At 38.6% G+C, this 24,959-nt stretch overlaps 1 long non-coding RNA gene across 1 annotated transcript; it reads left to right on the forward strand.

The window, feature by feature from the left end:
• Positions 1 to 17,644: 17,644 nt before the first annotated feature.
• Positions 17,645 to 24,364, forward strand: LOC149147983 (uncharacterized). The gene is made up of 3 exons (XR_016263632.1): positions 17,645 to 17,775; positions 23,237 to 23,280; positions 23,824 to 24,364. It is a non-coding gene; the product is annotated as an uncharacterized LOC149147983 (long non-coding RNA).
• Positions 24,365 to 24,959: the final 595 nt, after the last annotated feature.

Raw genomic sequence — 24,959 nt, forward strand, 5'->3', positions numbered from 1 at the left:
CTTCATAATAAAAAACTGTAAAGTCCCAATGGTGGTCAGCGATAATTATAACTTTAAAGAGAGGGGCCTTCTTTCTGTTTTGTGGTAATCAAATTCACACATCAACTTTGATGAGTATTAACACTATATTATGATTAATCTTTTAATGATTTTAACCAATGACACAAATCACAATTACTTAAATTATTTTCACAAATCAAATGGAATGGGTAAAAATCAATTTTAAAAATCATGTAAAGAGTAGTTTAAAAATAAAATTCAGAGATTCGTTTTTCAATGTTAAAATATTCTTTTTTTCTATTTTTCTTCAGGTTTATATTGTTTGTTCTTTCGAATATTCGTAGTTGTTCGTTGTTTCTTCTTCGTCCCAATTTATTCTATGGAGCCTAGACTAGGAACTGAATCGCATGTACTATATACCACAAATTTCATTAGATCATTCCCACAACTCCTACGGTAAAAACAATCCCTCCATAAATTTATAGAACTGATAACCTCCACTTGCAACACTAATTCTTCGGCAGTTTTTACTTTGCTTGGTCCAATCATCACTACCTGCTGGACGCACAGGAATGCAGATGCAACTGTTTTCTTTTGATATCAAAGATATACGATGAAGAATTTCAAAGGTTGTGGTAGGGCATTCTGCCTCATTCTTGGTGACATGCAACAAGTCCTATTTAAATCCATGGCAACCATTTGTTAGGCAATTTGAACATGGAAATAGGCACCAGGAATTAGAGTCTTTAATGTACTAGGCATCCGAAGAGCAAACGTGGTTGTGATCTCTTCTATAGTTTGGAATGCAATGCATTGACATCTCTATTCCTCTATAACAGAGACTGTCCGGAATGCAATGCATTGACATAAGCAAACCTCTACATGGAATGGTGCAGACCCTAAAGGAAGGAAATTCAGGCCTATGGAATCCACACCATGGGAATGCCAGATATACTTCATGAATTGCTTCATAGAGGAACTGGGCGTGTGACCTCACAACATTATAACAACATCATTTCCATATTCCTTTTCATCTTCAGATTTCCTTGTAAATGTGGTCAGTCCAAAACCATTAATTTCCTTCATTTGAGGACCTCTATTTGTAGCCATAACATTTCTGGCACTAATCTCCAGATCGAGCCTACCTCTTAACAGGCTTGTAACAAAAATTCCTAAATTTCCTACCCAAGCAAGTCCTACATCAAGAATATTGCTACTTGCTTTTACAACTTCAGCTTCGCCAACCTCAAATTGTGCCAAGGCAATAGCAGATAGCATGCCAACCATGGAACCAAGTATGGGATCAACAACTGCAACATGGATCAGATTCCTTGCCACTTCTTCAATAAAATCCATTTCTAAATACAATGAAAGAGAGAAGCAGTCCTAATCTCTGATAGCTAAAATCTATCACTCTGAAACAACGTTCATGCCGTCCCACATTTATAACAAAATAGTGAGGGTGTGATGACATTTTCTTAACAAAAAGTTAAATTCCATACCATACTCGTGTGAAAACGTGAACTTAAGTTTGAGCAATGTGATGAGACAGTATGAACTAATTTTAACATACTGGATTGTGAAATTCCTCTGATTTTGTAGCTAAGCTTCATGAGCTCTTAGGAACTTCTGCTTACAAACAACTCCCTAAAAATCCTATTAATTATATCACTAACTTGGTGATCCAAGCCATAAAATCTTTGTCCATTGATCCTCTTACTCGCTAACATTTTAGCTATGACCTGGAGTTTGATGTGTGTTATTCTGCACTTTGGCAGTTGGGATATTCAAACCAGAAAACATGTCAATGCTGGAGATACTCGTGATGTCCGCTAATTCACCAGTTACACCTTTGGATGCAGCTTTAGTATGCTTTAGTGTCTTTGTTTTCACAAGGCAATAGAATAGAGCCATGCCAACCATGCAACCAAGTATGCAATCAAAAACTACAACATGGATCAGATTTCCCACCACTCCTTCAATAAAGGCATTTATAAATACAATGAAAGAGTGAAGCAGTACCAATCTTTGATAACCAAAATCTATTACTCCCAGACAAAATTCATTTCGTCCCACATTTATAACAAAATAGTGTGGGCATGACGACATTTGCTTAGCAAAAAGTTCAATTCCATACCATACTCCTCTAAAAATAGGAACGTAAGTTTGGGAAAAGTGGTGAGACAGTATAAACTAATTTTAACATACTAGATTGTGAAATTCCTCTCATTATGAAGCTAAAATTCATGAGCTCTTGAGCTCTTGAGCTCTTGGCAACCTCTGCTTACAAGCTGCTCCCTAAAAATCATATTAATTATATGCATATAGATATATTTGTTGTATGGTTAATGTTGTTGTATGGTTATAGTGGCTGGCGTAATTGTAAAAAAAAATTGTACTAACAGATTTAATTCAACCCAAGGTCAATTTGATGGCCTCTTCTAGTGGGATGACATGCATTCTTAGAACTTCCACACCCAAAAGGATGGAATTGGTTTGGCATACAAGGGTGATGATATCCAGTTTAATGAAATCTACCAATCCCTTATGGAGAGTTGACAACTTGAGTAATGAATTATTCATGACAATCAACGAGGATATGATGTCGTATTTGGTCATGACAGTAAGGAAAGGGAGTATATTACTAAAGTGGAAATAGATAACAGTATAACAGTGAATTTCATCCCCTCCGGATTTGGATGTGCTTTGTCCCTTTTCAGCGAGTAATCAAATTCAAATAGCAGGGAGAAACTAATCCAAGACTCTACAAAATAATCCAAACCCGTTGCTATTTTGTTTCAGGCATCCACCAACTGTTATTTCACAGTACGTTCAAACCGAAGAGTTGGGTTTGCATGTGTCAAGTACTACTGGGTGCACTGCATTTGCATGATATTTGCAGGCCAAACAATGCTCATGCAGTTCCTGCCAGCACCCATCATCAAAGTTCACAACATAGCTTCCAGCATCATATTTGAATCCCTGAGATGGCCTTGTTGTAGCTATCATGTTTCTCAACTTGGCTCCCTAATTTCCCAGGGTTAAGGCATGATATTTGCAGGCCAAGTAATGCTCATGCAGTTCTTGCGAGCACCCATCATCAAAGTTCAGAGCATAGCTTCCAGCATCATATTTGAATCCCTGAGATGGCCTTGTTGTGGCTATCATGTTTCTCAACTTGGATCCCTAATTTCCCAGGGTTCCACATTCCCTTTGCTATAACCACATGAGCATTTCAAATGATATTGCCATTAATACTGGAGTTTTGCAGGGAAGGAACTATGGGCCAAGAAAAATACATATATTAGAAGCCAACGGTGAGGTCTCAGACATGACAAGGGTAATGGCAGGGGAATCTTGTGAGAGTACTATCCCCTATGTAGACATTTCCTAAACCTTTGACATGGTCCCAAGGGCAATGAGAGGAGTTTGTTCCCAAGTTTCAATCAATTTCAGAAGAGACTGTATAGAGCCACTAAGAGTCTTCAGAAACACAGAGTACTTCATAATAAAAAAATGTAAAGTCCCAATGGTGGTCAACTATAATTATAACTTTAAAGAGAGGGGCCTGCTTTCTGTTCCGTGGTAATCAAATTCACACATCAACTTTGATGAGTATTAACACTATATTATGATTAATCTTTTAATGATTTTAACCAATGACACAAATCACAATTATTTAAATTATTTCCACAAATCAAATAGAATGGGTAAAAATCAATTTTAAAAATCATGTAAAGAGCAGTTTAAAAATAAAATTCAGAGATTCGTTTTTCAATGTTAAAATATTCTTTTTTTCTATTTTTCTTCAGATTTATATTGTTTGTTCTTTCGAATATTCGTAGTTGTTCGTTGTTTCTTCTTCGCCCCAATTTATTCTATGGAGCCTAGACTAGGAATTGAATTGCATGTACTATATACCACAAATTTCATTAGATCATTCCCACAACTCCTACGGCAAAAACAATCCCTCCATAAATTTATAGAACTGATAACCTCCACCTGCAACACTAATTCTTTGGCAGTTTTTACTTTGCTTGGTCCAATCATCACTACCTACTGGACGCATAGGAATGCAGATGCAACTGTTTCCTTTTGATATCGAAGATTTACGATGAAGCATTTCAAAGGCTGTGGTAGGGGATTCTGCCTCATTCTCAGTGACATGCAACAGGTCCTATTTATATCCTTGGTAGCCATTTGTTAGGCAATTTGAACATGGCAATAGGCACCAGGAATTATAGTCTTTAATGTACTAGGCATCCGAAGAGAAAACGTGGTTATGATCTCTTCTATAGTCTGGAATGCAATGCATTGACATCTCTATTCCTCTGCAACAGATATTGTCCGGAATGCAATGCATTGACATAAGAAAACCTCTACATGGAATGGTGCAGACCCTAAAGGAAGGAAATTCAAGCCTATGGAATCCACACCATGGGAATGCTAGATATACTTCATGAATTGCTTCATAGAGGAACTGGGCGTGTGACCTCACAACATTACAACAACATCATTTCCATATTCCTTTTCATCTTCAGATTTCCTTGTACATGTGGTCAGTCCAAAACCATTAATTTCCTTCATCTGAGGACCTCTATTTGTAGCCAGAACATTTCTGGCACTAATCTCCAGATCGAGCCTACCTCTTAACAGGCTTGTAACAAAAATGTCTAAATTTCCTACCCAAGCAAGTTCCACATCAATAATATTGCTACTTGCTTGTACAACTTCAGCTTCATTGACCTCAAATTGTGCTAAGGCAATAGCAGATAGCGTGCCAACCATGGAACCAAGTATGCGATCAACAGCTGCAACATGGATCAGATTCCCTGCCACTTCTTCAATAAAAGCCATTTCTAAATACAATGAAAGAGAGAAGCAGTCCTAATCTCTGATAGCTAAACTCTGTCACTCCCAAACAACGTTCATGCGGTCCCACATTTATAACAAAATAGTGAGGGCATGATGACATTTTCTTAAAAAAAGTTAAATTCCATACCATACTCGTGTGAAAACGAGAACTTAAGTTTGAGAAATGTGATGAGACAGTATAAACTAATTTTAACATACTAGATTGTGAAATTCCTCTGATTTTGTAGCTAAGCTTCATGAGCTCTTGGCAACTTCTGCTTACAAACGACTCCCTAAAAATCCTATTAATTATATCACTAACTTGGTGATCCAAGCCATAAAATCTTTGTCCATTGATCCTCTTACTCGCTAACATTTTCACTATGACCTGGAGTTTGATGTGCATTATTCTGCACTTTGGCAGTTGGGATATTCAAACCAGAAAACATGTCAATGCTGGAGATACTCGTGATGTCCGCTAATTCACCAGTTAGACCTTTGGATGCAGCTTCAGTATGCTTTAGTGTCTTTGTTTTCACAATTCTTGTCATTTCATGAGCATCTAGATAGTAGTTAGTATAGGGATTTCCACTTGCATTTTCATTATGAATTGGTGCTTGAAGTGTTTTCTTGGTCCAGTCATCACTGCCCACTGGATGCACTAGAATGCAGATGAAATTGTTTTCTTCCGATATCGAAGAAATATGATGAAGCATTTCACAGAATGCAACAAGGGATTCTTCCCCATTCTCAGTGACATGCAACAGGTCCTGTTTATACCCATGGCAGCCATTAGTTAGGAAATTTGAACATGGCAATAGGCACCAGGAATGATAGTCTTTTTAATGTAAGAGGCATTCGAAGAGACAACATGGTTGTGATCTCTTCTACTATCCAGAATGCAATGCATTGACATCTCTGCTCCTCTGCAACAGAGACTATCTGGAATGCAATGCATTGACAGAAGAAAACATCTGCATGCACTGGTGCAGACCCTAAAGGAAGGAAATTCAAGCATATGGAATCCACACCATGGGAATGGTGGATATATTTCATGAATTGCTTCATAGAGGAACTAGGCATGTGACCTAACAACATTATAACAACAACATTACCATATTCCTTTTCATCTTCAGATTTCCTTGTACATGTGGTCAGTCCAAACCCATTAATTTCCTTCAGCTCAGGACCTCTATTGGTAGGCAGAACATCTCTGGCACCAATCTCCAGATCGGGCCTACCTCTTAACAGGCTTGTAACAAAAATTGTTATATTTCCTACCCAAGCAATTCCTACATCAGGAGTATTGCTACTTGCTGCTTTTACAACTTCAGCTTCACCAACCTCAAATTGTGCCAAGGTAATAGCGGATAGCCATGCCAACCATGCAACCAAGTATGCAATCAACAACTAGAACATGGATCAAATTCCCCACCACTCCTTCAATAAAGGCTTTTCTAAATACAATGAAAAAGAGAAGCAGTCCCAATCTCTGATAACCAAAATCTATTACTCCCAGACAACATTCATTTCGTCCCACATTTATAACAAAATAGTGTGGGCATGACGACATTTGCTTAGCAAAAAGTTCAATTCCATACCATACTCCTCTGAAAATAGGAACGTAAGTTTGAGAAAAGTGGTGAGACACTATAAACTAATTTTAACATACTAGATTGTGAAATTCCTCTCATTATGAAGCTAAACTTCATGAGCTCTTGAGCTCTTGGCAACCTCTGCTTACAGGCTGCTCCCTAAAATTCATATTAATTATATGCATATAGATATAGTTGTTGTATGGTTAATTTTGTTGTATGGTTATAGTGGCTGGCGTAGTTGTAAAAAAAATTGTACTAACAAATTTAATTCAACCCAAGGTCAATTTGATGGCCTCTTCTAGTGGGACGACATGCATTCTTGGAACTTCCACACCCAAAGTGATGGCATTGGTTTGGCATACAAGGGTGATGATATCCAGTTTAATGCAATCTACCAATCCCTTATGAAGAGTTGACAACTTGAGTAATGAATTATTCATGACAATCAATGAGGATATGATGTCGTATTTGGGCATGACAGTAAGGAAAGGGAGTAGATTACTAAAGTGGAAATAGATAACAGTATAGCAGTGAATTTCATTCCCTCCAGATTTGGATGTGCTTTGTCCCTTTTCAACAAGTAATCAAACTCAAATAGCAGGGAGAAACTAATCCAAGACTCTACAAAATAATCCAAACCCATTGCTATTTTGTTTCAGACATCCACCAACTGTTATTTCACAGTATGTTCAAACCTAAGAGTTGGGTTTGCATGTGTCAAGTACTACTGGGTGCACTGCATTTGCATGATATTTGTAGGCCAAACAATGCTTATGCACTTCCTGCCAGCACCCATCATCAAAGTTTAGAGCATAGCTTCCAGCATCATATTTGAATCCCTGAGATGGCCTTGTTGTAGCTATCATGTTTCTCAACTTGGCTCCCTAATTTCCCAGGGTTAAGGCATGATATTTGCAGGCCAAGTAATGCTCATGTCATCCCTACCAGCACCCATCATCAAAGTTCAGAGCATAGCTTCCAACATCATATTCGAATCCCTGAGATGGCCTTGTTGTGGCTATCATGTTTCTCAACTTGGATCCCTAAATTCCCAAGGTTCCACATTCCCTTTGCTATAACCACATGAGCATTTCAAATGATATTACCATTAATACTGGAGTTCTGCAGGGAAGGAACTATGGGCCAAGAAAAATACATATATTAGAAGCCAACGGTGAGGTCTCAGACATGACAAGGGTACTGGCAGGGGAATCTTATGAGAGTACTATCCCCTGTGCAGACACACTGTTTTTTTAGTTCATGTCTAAGAAATTTCTAAATTAAATTGTAATAAATTATATTACATTTTTTTATTTATTATTTTTTCTTTTCATAAATTATAATGCACATTGCTATTTATTATTTTTTCGTCTCAATTTTTTCTATTATTTTTTCTAAAATATTTAAAAGAACTTCATATTAGATTGTTGGAATCCATAGTATACATTGTTTCTCATTCTAGCTATAAGAGATTTCTATAGTAAGAAATCTGACCTTTTGGTATCTGTATTGCAATTCTATAAATGTTTTTAATATGAATTTGGTTTTTAATATGTATATATGAATTTGGTTTTTAAATTATACATTTTAAGAGTTTTGACCCTTTGGTACTTGTGGTGCAATTTTATAAAGGCTTTTAATATGGGTTTGGTTTATGAACTATATATTTTTGTTTATTTAGTCAATTCTTTTAACTTTAAGAGTAATAAAATAATTAGATTATTTTATCATATATTATTTTTAATTTTAAGAGTAATAAAATAATTAGATTAATTTTATATCATTATAGAAGGAATTTTGTATAATTGAATAGCTAGTTTTATTATTAATGAAAGAATAATTCTAATAATTTTTTATTTTTTATTTTATTTGGTTGCAAATAATCTTAGTAAGGTGTTATTAGTTTGTAAGATCTTTTTCTTATATCTAAATATTTAGTTGCTTATCACCCTACTAGACCTCTTTCCTCTCATACAATAATCATGTATGTACATAAAATCCCAATGAGGCTTCTCTATGTTAGTTTTACATTCAACATGGTGTCATTTGCAACCATATCTCCTTCTACAAGCCACAATCTCTTGGCTTTGAAACCACTTGTCGTAAAAAATGAGATAGAAATAAATACGTTTTATAATACATGATAACACATAAAAGGCGGCAACAACATGATTTGATTACAAGAGTTTTTACCCTATCTGATCCCTGCGGCATCTGATCCCTGATCTGTCGAGGCATTAGGATTTTAGGTTAGGGTTGGGTTTTTGCTGCGTGGTTGCCCTTGTGGCGGCTGGCCTCAGGCCTGAACCTATGGAGACGCAGGGTCCTTCTAAGGATCCGCCTTCCACTCCTGCCATTGACGCTTTCAACCAGCTTCTTGCCGGTTTGCCCCAGAAGAAAAGAAGCGAAGCAACAAAATTTGTTAAGAATCTCGATGAAATTCCTGAGATCTCTTTGCCTCTAGAGACCCCCATTCAAGTAGCTTTATCTCTGGCTGATCGTGGTCTCATTGGCCAATTCACGGGACTTTCGCCTTCTCCGAAAACTACTGAGCAATGGGTTAACAGGAATTGGGCTCCTCTGATCAAGCAAAGTGTTACCTCTTACTTTCTTGGGCGAGGGTACTTCCTCTTCGAACTCTCCTCCAAATAAGAGAAAGATCTAATCTTCCAAGATGGGCCGTACTTCATTGGCCCTCAGGGCCTCTATCTGAACAAATGGACTCCAAACTTTGATCCAGCTGTCGATGTTCCCAAGGCTGTCCCCGTGTGGGTTCGTCTTGCAAATCTGCCAGTTCACTGCTGGAACTGGGACTCCTTGATACACATTGGCAACTCTCTCAGGAAATTCATAGATCGGGAAAATAACAAGGATCAATACGACAGTGCTAGGATCTGTGTAGAAGTAGATCTAGAGGTGGGTCTCCCAGAGGCAATCAAAATCAAAGTCGGCAGCTGGTCTCATGTGCAGATCTTGGATTATGAGCAACTGCCATTCAAATGTAGGAAATGCCATGTTCATGGACACTGCTAGAAACTGTCCATCCAATGTAGAGCTATAAAAATGGAATGCAGAGGGTTGGAATCAAGTCAAGCGAGCAAAAATCAACCACAAAGGGCAAAAATCGGGAGGACCCTCTGGAAAAGGCTCTCTTCAGGCTAATGTTCAACGTTCCCCACCCAAAAAGGCGCAAGAAAACAAATTTGATCCACTAAGCCAGCAGATAGAAGATACTATGGAGATCGAGACCCAAAAACCAGTTTCTCCAAGCAAAGGTACTCCCTCAGCCTCCCTCAAAGGAACAAGTGCTGAAGATCCCAAAGGTATGACTTTAGAAGATGAGGAAGAAGAGTAGGAAATGGATGAGTTAGAGGAGGAAGGAGAAATAGGAGAGTCCCAAACCTCGATAAGAAGATCAACACGAGGCCGTAAAACTGACAGGGAAAAAAGAGAGCAGGAGACTTGTTATCACCCCAAGAAACTCACCTAGGTTGTAAATCGGTGATGCTCAGGAACATTAGAAATTCAACGATTATGTTGGATTAAATGATGGATAAATGGAAGGTATGCTGCACATTTATGCCAGATAACCACTCCTACTATGATTATCCCCAGACATGGGTGAAGAACCCCGAACTACAAGGCTTTTAACCACCAACTACTCACAGTTTTAAGGTAAAAGTGATGATGGAGAAGACTGATTACACCAGCAGATGCACAGGACCCTGTGATGGCCAGCTGCAACCAATTAGAAGGTTTGTAAAACTATTACTCCATATACAGAGAGGATGACAACTCTCTGGTATTAAAACAACAGCAATCTGCAAGCAATTTTCAATGAACCACTAAATTATAACATAGAGGTGGGATGACAGCCCCTCAAATGCCAAACATTCACAACACATCAAATAAATGCAAAGCAGGCAGAGCCTAGAACATAGAAGAAGTGAAACGTGAGCAGGTGACAGCAAAAGAAGCTTATATTTGTTGGAAATCAAGACCAGAAGCTGCAGGTCTCATAGTATTTACAGTCTCCAGAAGCTAAGGGCTACAACAAGCTCTCATTCATCAAACACTCATAAACCTGATTACATTTGTGTTCTGAGTATATATGGTGTCTCATTACACAATATCTCTGTTAAACAATGCGTGGAGGAGCCAATAAATGGCCACCAACCACATTTACATTCAGAAATGGGCCTCTGATACAAATCTGGCCGTGTTGTAAATGGATTTGACCCCTCTGGTGCTCTGCAGTCCTCCTTTGAGCAGGTGGCGTGAAATATGGGTGAAACCCATAACCATTGAATGCTCTGAACTGATCGGCGGTGTCCTATTTCCTTCTTGGCCATACTGTGTATTGAATGCAGTCGCCTACTGCTGTATTGCACCATGTCCGCTTTAACCAGCTCCGTGCCATTGAAAAATCCTGCCCCCTTTGCCTCATTTGAATCATCAAAGGTTCATTCATGCATATGCTCTCTATCGGGTCTGCCTTTCGGGTCACAATGCATATCTTAAGCCGGCCAATCCTCTGTTTCTCCATATATTTGAAAATATATAAAAACGCTGCAAAACACAAAAATTTGCCTTTGGCGGACTTCAAATGTTAAATGATTCTGTTTCGGAAATCCATCGGGTCCGGGACTCATGGCATCGGCACTCATTATGTAAAAGGTCATGCACCCTTGGTTTGCCCGATTGCGATCTGTCGATTGCGATCTGGGTCGATACCGCTGATCCATGCTTTTCCTTATATTTGAAATACGAGAAAAACACTGAAAATCATGAAAAAATGCCTCTGGCGGACCTGAAAAAATATATATTCCACTTTCCGGACCCCATCGGGTCCGGGCTTCATCGCTATCGAAACTTGCCAAGGTTTCATTTGTATTTCCTTTATACATTGAAAATGGCCTGAGCTTGGACCTGAAATTTTATAAAAGATCACTTATAGCGCCATCGGGTCCGGCTCATCGGGTTGCACACATGACTTAAATGAAAGTCCTGCCCCTTTGGTTGCGCCGATAGCGAAATGCTGATTTGAGACCTGCTGATGCGATATCCACCGATGCAATGGATTTTGGCCTTATACTTGGAAAACATTACAAATATGGGAAAAAGGCCGTTGGCGGAACTAAAAAAATATACACTGGAGCATATATAACCGTCGGGTCGGGTTATCGCATCGGTAATATGTATGTGCAAAAGGCCCATCCCCTTTGAAAACGCCGATAGCGATATGCCGATGCGATCATCTGCGATCGCATATCGCAAGATATAAAGGCCCCAACCTCTTTGTAAGTCCTTCATTGCGACACCACCGATCCGATCATCGGCGATCGCTGATCGGCGGGGTCTTGCACCGCTGCCACTGCCTATTTGCGCCGATTGCGATTTGCCGACGCAATCTGGACCGTTGATCGCCCAGATCCAATGGCTGTTGTGAATTCGGACCTTTAAGCCTGCGATTTGGGTTTTTGATGGTTTTCAAGTGTTTTTTGCCTCCCGATAGTGTATTTCCTCCCTCCTAAGGGCTTTTCTTTTGCAACCATTTCGATCGGTGGAAGGCTTTTAACCAAAATTTGAGGATTTCAACAGCAACAATGGATCCTTTGGAATGAATTTAAGTGTGTTTGTAGACTTTGAGAGTTTTGATCCTTTTGCATAGAAGAGCTAACAAGACTTACAAAGACAAGCTACAAGGCAGCCAGCCAACTCTAGAAAAACTACTTGCCTCAAAGCCTAAGATGTTGAAAAATCAGCCCCAAGGCTCCAAGGGAGCCCACCAGAAACATAAATAATGAAGGTCATCTCCTGGAATTGTAGAGGTATGGGGAGTAAAGTTAAGGAAGAAGCCATGAGAAGCTTAATAAGAATAGAAACTCCAGACATACTTCTCGTCCAGGAGACTAAGTTGGAAGACATAGTCTTCCTGCAAGCAAGCAAGAAACTTTGGTTTAAAAGTGAAGCAAGAGCAACCTCTGCCTGGGGCACCTCGGGAGGGATTGGCACTCTATGGAACACCAACAAATTTGTAGTCATCTTTGAGGCTAGTAATACTCATTGGTTGCTGCTGAAAATGTAGAATCTGGATACCAAGGAAATCTTTTATCTTTTCAATGTATACTCTCCAGTCAATGTTGGGGAAAAAAAGGATTGCTGGGATTCTATAAGGCACCAAGCAGACTTGATAAACCTGTAAAATATAATTATTGTTGGAGATCTCAACCTCACTCTTCATTCGTCCGAAAAAAGGGGAGGCAACGCAGTCCGAGATCCGACAAGGGAATGGGCTGAGGATCTTATGCAGGACTGGGACTTGCTGGATATCAAACCTTCTTCTGGTAAGTACTCTTGGTCTAACAAAAGAGTCGGCCCATGTCATATTGCTGTCAGATTAGATAGATTTTTCATTCAAAGCTCCTTTCTGTTACTAGGTTTAGAACCCAGAATGCACATTCTTGCTAGCAGTGTCTAGGACCATAAGCCCTTAAAGCTAGAGCTCCTAGCCCATCTAGATCTGGGTCCTATTCCCTTTAGATTTAGTCCTCTCTGGGTCAAGGAGCCAAACTTCATGCAATCAGTCAAGGATTGTTGGAGCCAGCCTGTCAAAGGATCTCCTTTCTTCATCTAGGAGGAAAAGCTACGAAGGGTAAAAGGAGTTCTAAAACGTTGGGCCAAAACCCTGTCCAACCCTGTTAGAGAAAGGAAAGCCATCAAAGCCTCTCTTGCCTCTCATCAAATTCATATGGAGAACGCTTTAGTCACTGAGGAGCTGTTAGATCAAGAGGCTCATCTACAACAGTGCTTTCATAAGGCCTGCTTAGCTAAAGAAGAATACTGGAGATTAAAATCTCAAAATATCTGGCTCAAAGCAGGGGACAAGAACACTGCTTTTTCCCACAAACAAACCCAGGCCAGGAAATGCTTCAACACTATTTCTGAGATTAAGAAGGATAACGACATTCACAAGGATTTTGCAGATATTAAGAAAGCAACCGTTTCTCACTTCCAAAACTTGTATAGTGATGATAAGGATCTGCTCCAATACTCAGATCTGTTAGACATTATTCCTTCAGCAATTTCCCCTCGTATGAACGAGATCCTTGAGGCCAAAGTCACTAAAGATGAAGTTAAAAAGGCCCTTTTTGATATGGATTCGAACAAGGCCCCTGGGCCAGATGGCTTCTCTTCCAGGTTTCTCCAAGTTTATTGGTCGATTGTTGAAAAGGATCTTCTCAAAATGGTTCAAAAGTCTCAAAATACACAGAAAATAGGAGGCAGCACAAACTCTGCTTTTTTAGCCCTCATACCCAAGGAAAAAGGCACCAACAAGTTCAGTAGATTCCGTCCAATTTTCTTATGCAATACTGGGCACAAATTAATCACCAAAGTAATTGCAAATAGACTGAAGCTCATTCTTCCCAAAATAATTCCGGAGAATCAAGGAGGCTTCATCCAAGGAAGGTAGATCGTGGACAACTTCACCCTCGTTCAAGAGGAAATCCATTCAAGTCTTCTTAGAAAAGAACAAGGTATGGTGATTAAACTTGATTTAGAAAATGCCTTTGATCGAGTAAATCATAGTTTTCTTTTAAAAGTCATGAGCAAGTTTGGTTTTGGAGCAAACTTCATCAAATGGATCCAGGCATGCATCTTGGAGCCATGAATTGCTCTTCTTGTAAATGGAAGAGTCACTGATTTTTTCAAAGCTTCGAGAGGACTTAGGCAGGGGTGTCCTCTTTCCCCTCTGCTATTTGTCATCCAAGCCTCTGTTCTTAGCTTCCTGTTAGACAAAAAGATGCAAGATCAAGATATTAATGGGTTGTGTATTGCAAGAGGGGTCAAAAACATAAATCATGACTTATTTGCAGACGACACTCTACTTTTGGGTACTGCCTCTCTTTCCTCTGCCTCTAAATTTAAAGCAGTTCTGGATGAATTCAGTGAGGCCACAAGCAACGTTGTAAATAAGAACAAATGTCACATCTTCAGTTGGAACACTTTTCCCAGATTGCTCTCTGCTATTTCTAGATGTTTGGGTTTTGCAGCCTCTTCTTCTTGAACCTCTTTCAAATACTTGGGCCTTCCTGTTTTTCATAAGAGACTTACAAGCAAAGACTGGCTCCCTCAACTTGAAAAATTCAAGACTAGGAACCAAGCCTGGGGTTACTCCTATCTCAACACTGCTGGCAAATCTATCCTAATAAAATCTGTGCTCACCAGCCTCCCTCTATTTCAATTTGGTGGGCTTCTTGCTCCGGCAATCATATTAAAAAAATGGAAGAGTTCATGCGGAGGTTCTTTTGGAAGGGTGGAAAACAGAACGAAAACAAGCTTTCCCTTATCAGCTGGGAAACAATCTCCAAGCCACTGTGGGAGGGTGGTTTGAAGTTCAAAAATCTCTATGAGCAGAATGTGGCTATGGCAGCTAAGACTATCTAGAGGATCATTGCGCCCAAGCCGGGCTGGGCCCAACTGGCTCTCTGGAAATAGTATTTCAGAGGTCCTTGTTCAAGTTATTTAGACAATGTGATTCATTTGCCTAACTCGTCTTTCCTTAAACTATATGTTAAAGTTGCTCCCTTAATCAATGTGCACTTCTACTAGATCCCAGGAAATGGAAAAAAGATCAACATCTGGACTGATAAAATCATGAATATGGACACAATTGAAGATAGAGCCTCCATTAGAGCGTTGTGATGCTGGATGGATAGAGAGGGGCTGAGTTCGCTGTGGGATATTTTGCTTTGGTGCGATTCTGTTTGGGTAGGTTGGAAACATATTGAGGTGCTGGCTCATCTGCTCAACGAATGGACCACGTTGCTTGATCTTCTTCACGGTTTGGCGCCCACGCACATGAGGAAAAGAGATTCGAAAGGTTGGGGGCCGAATGACAGAGGCTACGCTGTCTCCATGGGATATGCCAAGCTGAATGAGAGGCCATACGTCCCCCCCGATCCAGCACCATGGCAGGGTGTCTAGCGTTTTCCCTCATGGCCCAAAGTTGACTTCTTTGCTTGGCTTCTCTGCCATGGCAAAATCCTAACGTATGACATGTTGCAGAGGAAAGGGTTCCACGGTCTCTCCATCTACTCGCTGTGCAAAGAAAATGTAGAGACAGCAGTCCATTTAATCCTTGAATGCAACTTCTCTAAGCAGTTCTGGTTCTCCTTTATTCACAATTTGGATCCCAACTTTTCGCTCCTTGTTCCACTGCTGATCTTTTTTCTAATTGGGCAATCATATATCCTGGCCCAACTCCTAAAAATCAGGTAATCAAAACTGCATGGGCTGTTCTTCCAAAGGTTATTTGTTGGCAGATATGGCTAGAACAAAACAAAAGAATTTTCAGAAATACTAATCAGAATGACAAGGCCTTAGAAATCAAGTTTAAATGTCATTTAAAGGAGTGCTTGACTGATATAAAAGATGATTTTAATCTCAGCCAATAGGACATCGCTTGTGGATCATTCCTTGACTTGCAATTTCAACCAGCAGTTAGAAACGTCCCTTCTCTTAAAGACTGGAAAATAAGGAAATCTGAAACGGACTTTCAAGACTGGCTCAAATCGCACTCAAGGCACTCTCTCTTTTTTGATGAGGTAGCAAAGGGCACTTCGGGCAAAGCTGGTGTGGGAGTTGTTGTTGTAAATCCATTTGGGGAAAAAATTCATTCCTATGCTTGGGGGCTTGGACATTCATCCAACATTCAAGCTGAGGCTTTGGCCCTCTTCCAAGGCCTCAAGATCCTCAAATATTTAAATATAAGTGAAGCTAATGTTATAGGTGACTCCTAGATAATTATAAACGCAATGATTTCCAACTCCCCAGCTTTGGATCTTAAACTAGCAAGGCTGATATCCAGAATCAAGGGCTTGGAAAACGCTTTTCAGAAGTGCAATTACTACCATGTGCTGAGAACTCATAATAAAGAGGTGGACATTGAAGCCAACAAAGTTGCCCTCCTCTCCACCAGGGTCAAGATGAAAGACGAAGAAGAATCATGGGAACCCATCCCTTAAGCTGATTACTGCCATGTTTTATTGGGGAAAAACTTCTGAAATTGAAACTATAGATTCCTTATCAAGGAAGAAGTCTTCAAGTTTTAGCTGCATTTTCATTCTTAGCAGGGAAATGCAACAGGAAACAGAAATCCTCAATGTAATCAGACTTTCGGCATTCAGGCCAAGATGAATATAAATACTCCATAATCGTTTCTGTCAAAAAAAAACACATAAACAATTAACAATACACGAACACCATATTTTACCCTAGAATCTCTTACGAGAAAATTGAATAATATATCTACTATTTTCCATGGCTTAAAAGAATCCAAACTAGCCAAAGTGAGCCCTCCAATCAATCCAGGAATATTGCAATAGAGAATCCTCAATATTTTAACAACTTCATCACATATAATCGACAGGCTCTAAGACCATGGGCCACAAAAGTCATGTGCTCACATTTATGATTTCGTTTTAGCTTTTTTATTACTTAGTATACGAGCAAATGATATAATCGAGTAAAAAACATAGTAAATTACTCCATAATGGCTTTCCTCATCATTTTTAATACATAGTATATGAGCAAATGATGTAATCGAGTAAAAAACATAGTAATTTACTCCATAATGGCTTTCCTCATCATTTTTAATACTAATAAAAATCTTCGCTATATCCCGGCAACTTTGTAAAAATATTCTCTTAGTAAGAAGTCAAAGAAAACTTCATATGGATGATCTAATTAAATACTTTCTTTTCAATATTTATCTAGTTTCTAAAATTTCTTATAACATGCTACAGCCTTACGGCGTTTCCATTGCAACATGTGGTGCAATTGCTAGTTAGGCCGATAAGCCTTCCTATGCATCAACTTCTTCGTCAACACTTTCATTCTCCTATTAACATCTGTCAAGCATCCCTCGATCATTCATGCACGTCTTTGTATTCAAAATGGCATCATAGTGCAAAATAATAGAAATAACTAAAAAATAGTTGCAGAAAATCTGTTGCACAGAAATCCAGAGAAACCGGGCTTGCCAATGTCACTGTTGAATATGGCAGGCATCTATGGGTTTTTGGTTTTCTTGTTTTGTAATTGAATTCTGTTTTTTGCTTGGCAGATTGATTGGGGTTATCATATATTGTGAATTCTGGTAGAGGAGAATTGTCTGGCTAACATTAATTACCGAGAGAAAATTGTTGGGAAAGCAGCATCTCAAATGGGGAGGTTATATTCGGTTCAGTTAAGTGGGCTGATTTATTGCTACTGATCATGCCATAGCCATCTTGCAAATATTGATCAGATCCTGTCCAAGGTAGGTGTCGTGATCGTTTTTGTTGCATTATGACTGGGATGCTTTTTAGCTTGGTTTTCAGTTTTTGCCAGAGTTTTATGTTAGGGCAATGTCGGGCCTATCTGAAGTGCATGCTTGTGCTTTTGCTCCAGATTTTTATTGTTTTACAGTGTGCTGTGAGGAAGTAGTCCCATACATTATTTAGATTACCTATTTTGTGGTTTGTTGAAAAAGGACAGTAAAGAATGTTTGATACACAACACAATTTCACAGTCAAATTTATGTCAAAACAGGGCATTATTGGTTCACTGATGATGTTGAGTTGTTGTGCCATCCACAAAAGCTCCATTATCACGGTGGTAGATGGCATGCGTTTGAAAACGATGAGGTTGGTTGCAAGTCATGGGTGATTATAGTGGAATATATCTCTGGTGATTATGGGCGATTGATCACAAGGAAGTGCACTCCTTTTTGTGCAGTTCCTGAAGCATGTTTCTTGAATCAGTTCCAAAAAGAGTGCAACATTATGCTCAGCTGAGTTGAAATTGGAGACTTGAGCTTTTGATGTTCCACATTATTTTGTGGAATGGCTATTTTCATCTACTTCCACCACAATTGAGTGATGACGAAACCAACATGTAAATGCAAGGCTGGCATGGATTCGGAGGCAAGACAAGTTAGACTATAGTCCACGGGACTATCGATAAACTGCTCTTGGTGAACAAATCAAAATTTGACCAGCTTTTAAACCGTTTATTTATTTATTTTCAATTTTCTGGATGAGTATGGTATGGCTGGAAAATTTACACTTTTTTCTCTGGACAAATCACTGGTCTTTGTGACTATGACGCCAGACGCATGGACAATATTTGCTACAATCTCAATTTAGGGTTATGTGCATGATGATCTAGTGTCTTAATACCCTTGATTGTGCTTGCAATAACAGTGGAAACTACTGGGTAAGTCTTTCATAAAATGTAGTGACTAGCAAGGGAATGCCATTCTTGAAAGTCTTCACTTGTATGGGATGATGGTTTTGGGAGGGGTGTGGGTTGTAAGCATATTTAGAAATAATGGGGCCTAGATGGGAGGATGCGGTTGATGGTTTTTTGTGGGGTGGGTTATAAGCATATTTGACATAAGAGAGTCCGGATTATCTTTAGGATGACAAAATAAGTTTCCCTTTTGATGCCATTTTTCTCAATGTTAATGGCAGTTGAAGGGTTGGTTGGGCAACCATTTGGGAATTAGGGGATGCCCCCATATCTCAGATTTCGGAGGATGCCCGGGACAATGACTTTCTTTCCAACTTGTTATATTAATATGGAAAGAATTACCAAAGATTACTTATTCCAGCTTAAGAACTATCATTCCATTCTTATTTCTTGCGGTGAAGGAGGATGAAATGAATTAATATGGTAACCAATTCCTTCAAGCCCTTTTCCCGGTAAAAAATAATTATATGATATGTTTTTGAAATAACACACAATGGAAACTGCTCTCCCAAGAGCATAAAGTATAGATGAATGGCAAGTGGTCATGGACTTCTTTGATATACATTGCTGATTTTCTACTCTCAGCTTGAAGTCTCTCCCCCATTTTGGATGTAAGACCCAAAAAGAAACAGGTTTTCTTTGGGGTGCTTACATCTTTCATCTGTTGATCCTCTTCTTGTGAAGGAGTTGAAAGATCTTGTTATACTTCGGTAGCTTTTTGAGAAAGATTGACTTGGAATGTGTTGGCATGTGGAATCTAGCATTGCTATGTGCAGCTGCAAACTTTGACCCTTTGGTTTGAACTGCACCGGTGGTTGATCTGTGAGTCTCTTTCCCCCCTTCCAAGTTGCTTCCATGCAACTGAGCCTTTTGAGGTCTCTTTGGTTTCAGAACAGTTTGGGCTGTGTGGTCAGCTGAGTTGAAATTGGAGACTTCAGCTTTTGATGTTCCACATTATTCTGTCAAATGGCTATTTTCATCTACTTCCACCACAACTAAGTGATGACGAAACCAACATGTAAATGCAAGGCTGGCATGGATTCGGAGGTAAGACAAGTTAGACTATAGTCCACGGGACTATCGATAAACTGCTCTTGGTGAACAAGTCAAAATTTGACCAGCTTTCAAACTATTTATTTATTTATTTTCAATTTTCTGGATGAGTATGGTATGGCTGGAAAATTTACACTTTTTTCTCTGGACAAATCACTGCTCTTTGTGACTGTGACACATGGACAATATTTGCTACAATCCCAATTTAGGGTTATGTGCATGATGATCTAGTGTCTTAATACCCTTGATTGTGCTTGCAATAACAGTGGAAACTCTAGGGTAAGTCTTTCATAAAATGTAGTGACTAGCAAGGGAATGTCGTTCTTGAAAGTCTTCACTTGTATGGGATGATGGTTTTGGGAGGGGTGTGGGTTTTAAGCATATTTAGAAATAATAAGGACCAGATGGGAGGATGCAGTTGATGGTTTTTTAAGGGGGTGGGTTATAAGCATATTTGACATAAGAGATTCCGGATTCTCTTTAGGATGACAAAATAAGTTTCCCTTTTGATGCCATTTTTCTCAATGTTAATGGCAGTTGAAGGGTTGGTTGGGCAACCATTTTGGAATTAGGGGATGCCCCCATATCTCAGATTTCGGAGGATGCCTAGGACAATGACTTTTTTCCAACTTGTTATATTAATATGGAAAGAATTACCAAATATTACTTATTCCAGCTTAACAACTATCATTCCATTCTTATTTCTTGCGGTGAAGGAGGATGAAATGAATTAATATGGTAACCAATTCCTTCAAGCCCTTTTCCCAGTAAAAAATAATTATATGATATGTTTTTGAAATAACACACAATGGAAACTGCTCTCCCAAGAGCATAAAAGTATAGATGAATGGCAAGTGGTCATGGACTTCTTTGATATACATTGCTGATTTTCTACTCTCAGCTTGAAATCTGTCCCCCAATTTGGATGTAAGACCCAAAAAGAAAAAGGTTTTCTTTGGGGTGCTTACATCTTTCATCTGTTGATCCTCTTCTTGTGAAGGAGTTGAAAGATCTTGTTATACTTCGGTAGCTTTTTGAGAAAGATTGACTTGGAATGTGTTGGCATGTGGCATCTAGCATTGCTATGTGCAGCTCCGAACTTTGACCCTTTGGTTTGAACTGCACCGGTGGTTGATCTGTGAGTCTCTTTCCCCCCTTCCAAGTTGCTTCCATGCAACTGAGCCTTTTGAGGTCTCTTTGGTTTCAGAACAGTTTGGGCTGTGTGGTCCACCAAGAGCTTTGTTTGCAGTAGTCTTTTTTGTTGGCTCCCTTAGAGCTTTTGAAGACTTATTCCTTCATTCCTACCAATCTGAGGAAGCTGCTGCTTGTTTTTTAAGTTATGGATGATAAATTTTTTTCCTATAAGTTTTGAGAATGCTGCCCAACAATTTATGTTGATTTGGGCACATATGTGCCAAATGGTTTCCTACCTGTGAAAAAGTGTTGAAGCTCATGGTCCAAAGTTTTATGTAAGTCCTAATCATCTTGCTATCCAACAACCCCCTTTTTAACACTCTATCTCATTCTTTATCTCTAAGGTTCAGAGGAAAAACCAATATTAAGTGCCCTCTCAAGATAGTTGAATAAGCCATTTTGCACTTTGTAGTTTTGTTTATTCCATTTGAACATAGTCCCAAGTTTCAACCAATGGCTAAATGCCCATGATTAAATAGATCAAATCTAGACTTCGAAGGTTGTCAGTAGGATATGTAAGACTGTAAGTGGCTATGGCTTTAATACAATCACCGGGGCTTTGTGCACATGAAGGCCCAATGCTTTTAGGTGCCGAGATAGCTTCCTTTTTTCTTCAGAGGCCACCAGGTATTCTATTTGAGAGGCCCCTATGTTAGTTGTGGCCCTTTTAGCAACCATTTCAATCAACTGTTATTTCTCACTAAAAATGTAAATATAAAAAACTACAACCATTTCAATCAACTGTTATTCCTCACTAAAAATGTAAATATAAAAAACTGAAAATGTTGCTGGAAACTGCTAAATATTATTGCTTTCTAAAGCCATACCTCCAAGATAACACTGCATATGAAACCTGAAATGTAAAATTCTTAATGTTGTATTATTATACCCAAGCATGGGTTTGAGAGTGCAGGGAGATATTGAAAAGTGGCTAAACAAAGGATCCATGAATGTTCATGATTGAAACAGGGCATTGGTAATCCCAGCATTGTTCAATTTTACCATCTCAGCTATGAATTTCTTCAAGCCCTTACTTTGCACAATTACAACACATTATCTATTTTGATTTCCCAAAAAAACATGGACCGACAATAAGTAGTTCAGTTGTTTTCATTTATTTCATGCAATTGGCCTTGAATTCAGAATTATTTAAGTCTTCAATGTTTTCATCATTCGATATGTTGTTGTTGCCCAGTCACATGAATGAGATTGTTCCTTCTTTCAGTGATCACCCAAATCTGTAACTGCAGTAGTGCCATATTTTGGGAGAGGGTTCAGACACTTTAATATCAAAAATGATAAATAAGAGAGTGGGGTTCTTTGTTCAAAGAGTAATAGAGTACAAGGGTTGTTGGGCTTCTCCAACTTGATAGTCTGCATTCTCATGCAATGTCTCCTAAGGTTGCTTAACCTTTTTATCTCATGTATAAAAATATAGATTCTTTCCTGGAAGTACAGGTACTTTGCCTATCTTTTTTTCTTCCGAGGAAAGGAATCAGCTTCCCTCTTAGTCCAAGGGCTAGAGTGAGCTTGTTGATACTTATGGTACCAGGCCAGGCCATAGGTATACTCACTTAAGAGTTCACAAGGTTCGAAGCCAGTACAACAATATTCATAGGCACAAGTCCATTACAACAATATTTGTCAAGGCATTATAGCTCATCATGTCACTAATGGGGAAGATAATAGCCATTTCGCCCAACCACCCTAGATAACACAATTGACAGCTACTTTGCCTACCTATTACCAATATAATTACTAATAACGTATCACAAATTCACAACTTATTATCAATATTTGACCACTTAGAGTTTTTATGCCTACTATTCCCTCTGAAAGCTGCCATAGAAAGTCCTAATGTTCAAGTTGAATTTCTGAAAGCAGCAGGAAACCCTAGAAAGATCCTTGTATTAATTACTAGTTTAAATTGTTGATAGATTGTTTTTAACTTTTTCGATGTCTTCCGTGCTTTTCTAGACAAGGATGGAACGAGCCTTAGCAAGTGATCTGGCATTTTGTGAAGAAATAATTGTAACTAACATCAACGTATTGCTAAATCAACCTAAGATGCAGCGTTGCATATGCATTAAGATTTCAGCTAATACACATTGTTGTTTTATGTGGGTGTGATAATAAACATTTCAAGCTTGCGGATTACAATTTTGCCATACGTGAATTTTTTCCTGTTTTTGTCTGTAGTTTAAGACAAACTCACTATTTATTGTTTTTTATTTTGCCAGACATTTCACTGTAGGCATGGGAAGGCATATCTCTTTAATACTGTGTAAGTTCGCTTCTTTGGATAAGCTAGCCCTGTTTTTCTCTGCAACTGGTTATCAGTTTGTTCTACTAATTATTGAAACTGGTCGATGGGAAATTACTTACATCTATATCAGGTTAAGATGTATACAACTTCATATCAAAATTTATTGCTGACATCCCCATGAATAATGTTTTGAGATTTTATTCAGAATTTCATGCTTATTACTCATGATTTATGCCTAAAAATGTATCAGTTTACTAAGTACTGCAATAAAATAAAACAAAATCATTTAATGATTTTCTGGGGTGCTTATTAGTAGCCTTCATTACTTTACTAGAGTTCATTATTTTTTCAGTTAAGTGCTTTGAAAATTGACCAGATTGGCTCAAAAATAAGTGTCTACCTGTTAAGTTAAACTGTTTTGGAAGTAGAAACACACGTATGTGCATTTGTATTTCAAAAACAGTGGGAATTAGGTGTAGAAAATCTATTCAAGTTGAATTTACATGACATCAATGTTTGATTTAGTTTTACTTCAATTGATCTCAAACACTGGTTATGTAGTATCTCCTTGACTACGATCTGGATCCTGTGAAGGCTACGGCAACCTCTCGACACGAGGTTCCTAAAGTGCAGGGAGGAATAGAGATTGATGTCATGTCACAGTCGCAAGATGGTGATGATGCTATGCTGGCCAGACAGTCACGTATGAAATACGAGCTAAGGGAAACCCCTCGACTTCGTAAGTAGTTCTCTCTCTGTTTACTGTTGTATATTTTCGGTTGCATGGAGGTTTAAACACTTGCTCATATAAATCTCAGACTCCACTGTACCAATTTAAACCTTTTTTTTCGTCAGATTTCTCTGGATTTACCTCAATTAAACCCCGAAGGTCAAGTAGAAAACATATGTCAAAGAACTTTGGTGGAAACTCTGCTACGGAGTAGATGTAATCAATCACCAATTCTCTGCTACCATTTTTAATGCTTTATAAGCCCAAAATAACATATTTTATTCTGAATATGCTAAATATAAATGTGAATTGGGAATTCCCAGCAGAATGATGATAATGGGATTTTTTTTCTCCAAGGAAAAACCTGTAAGGTAACCCAAGGGATGCATGGCATCTCTAATAAACTTGCTGGTGTAGATTAGTGCATCTAGCTCAGAGATTTGAACTTGGTACCTGCTGACAGGAAACTAGAATAATGACGATGCATCACACTGCAAATCCTAATTAAAAGGAGAGTATCTCTTATATATATTAATCTCACAATCAACCCACGTACCATTTACTTGCACAAATGATCCTTTACATTGGCTAAAGGGTCGTAACAGTTGATCAATGTTTACTCATTCAAGACTTTAACAAATGATAGCATTGAACTACCATTATACATTGTGCATTCTAATTAGTGTATACATTTCAAGATGTTGCTTTAGACTCCCTTACCCTGCTATATAGAAAAACACCTATGCTACAAAGTGCATTTAACTGCTATATAGATGATATTTGGATTCAATATGTTTGGATTATATTGAAGTTCTAGGTTATGCTGGACTTGAATTGTAATTTAGTGGCTCAAATGTTCTCAACAGTCACATGTGAACCATATGGATTGTTATTATTACAAAATTTTGAATGATTGATTGGATTTTATGATATAAATAATTGAGAGAAACCAAGAATAATAATGTGT

The sequence above is a fragment of the Pinus tabuliformis genome, chromosome 9 (genome assembly GCF_031772625.1).
Source record: "Pinus tabuliformis cultivar Carrire ecotype Pingquan chromosome 9, CPIR1, whole genome shotgun sequence".
In the NCBI taxonomy this organism is placed as follows: Eukaryota; Viridiplantae; Streptophyta; class Pinopsida; order Pinales; family Pinaceae; genus Pinus; species Pinus tabuliformis.